This window comes from Physeter macrocephalus, chromosome 6, assembly GCF_002837175.3.
Source record: "Physeter macrocephalus isolate SW-GA chromosome 6, ASM283717v5, whole genome shotgun sequence".
NCBI classification, from domain to species: domain Eukaryota; kingdom Metazoa; phylum Chordata; class Mammalia; order Artiodactyla; family Physeteridae; genus Physeter; species Physeter macrocephalus.
Genome location: NC_041219.1, coordinates 72,490,132 through 72,491,757, shown reverse-complemented (window position 1 = coordinate 72,491,757; position 1,626 = coordinate 72,490,132).

Below are 1,626 nucleotides of genomic sequence, written 5' to 3'. Positions count from 1 at the left end.
GGTAATTATCAGTCTTTAGGTATTCATTAGGAACTTAGCTTGTAACTCTTTGCACTTCTAAAATATGTAATCTGTAGGAGTGCAGCCTCTATGCAGTAAGGGCAGAGTAAATGTTTGATGATGGTGAAAGACATGTGTAAGGAAGATTCACTTGGCAACAGCATCTGAACTGAAAAGAAGAAAGCCAGGAGGTAGGGAAGTCCTAAGGAAGCCGTTCTAGAAACACAGGTGTGAAGGAAGGAATGTCGAAGAGGCAGATATGAGAAAACACTAGGAAGTATCACTACAAGGAACTTGCATGCAGAATGGGTTAAACATTAAGTTTTCAAATCTAAATGTTCTGAAGGATCATGAGAGTGATCAAGTGAGATGGAAAAAATTGGGAGAGGGAATTCATTTGGGGAATAAGATGGGGAATTTGGGTTTGGACAGGCATTTGAGATGACGACTGGATATTCATTTAGAAATGATATGGGAAATTAGCTAGAGAAGATGAAGTAACTGTGTAGAGGCAGGGCTGAAGTTTTGTTATAATTTCATTCACTACAAGAAACAGAGGCCCTACTATGTGCTAGAGGATATAGAGTTAAATGGGGCAGGGACTTTGAGAAATTAACAACCTAGTGGAGAAAACAGATAGGCCAAAGAGGAACACAAAAGTCTAATGAAATAAGTGTCCAGAGGAGACTATGTGCTGGGCAAGTGAATTCAATAGCACCTATTCAGCGGTACAAATTTCCCACCTGAGAAAACTGATGGAGGGTCCATGAGAGCATCCATAGGTGGTTCCTCCTGTTTAACTTTCCCTGCTCTGTGTCCTGCTGCTTGGCCACCATTGTCTGGATCCAGGATTGGCAACCAAACAAAGGCAATTGTCTCTAAGCAGACATAAAGAAGGCCAGCCACCAATCAGGTGGCCCCATCAGGAAAATTGTGTCCCATAAAGGCCCTCCCTATTGAATAATGAATGACATGCATTCAGATCCTCTCTCTTGGGATGTTTTAAACGCAACTCACAGGGAGTGGTCACTAGAAGCAGAGATAGCAGTAGAAGCTGAGACTGTACGAGAAAGAAGCGGTGGCGGGGCGGGGGGGCGCTGATTCTCTGGAGAATGGCAAAATTCCTAGAGTATGGGCAATGGATGCTTGTTAATGAGGGGCTGACCAAGGCACCAGAGCCTGTTGTTGGGTCACAGGAACTGCAGTTGATTCCTGGAATGGACAGGAGTTCTGGCTGATGATATGATCCGGTTTTCTAAAGTTTCCTAATTTCCTTTAAATAAACCCTCAGCATTTGCAGTGTTCTGAACATGTCCTGGCATTTTATATCTCATAAGAGCCCAATTAACACAAGGGTATTCCTGTTGTTTTGGCTTTGATTATATCACAGGGTATCCCGTGAAGAAAAGGGTAGTATGATCTTCATTAAGCAAGATCAAAAGGATGTGTGTGTGTGCATGTGTATACGTGGCTGCTGCCTTCCCAGAAGAGTAGAACAGTAGAGGGTGGAAACTTCAGTTACACCTTAGAGCACGTCTGGAAGCTCCACGTTTATAGAGATATATAGATATATAGATATATAGCTATATGTTTATATATATATTTTTTTTTTTTTTTTTTTTTTTT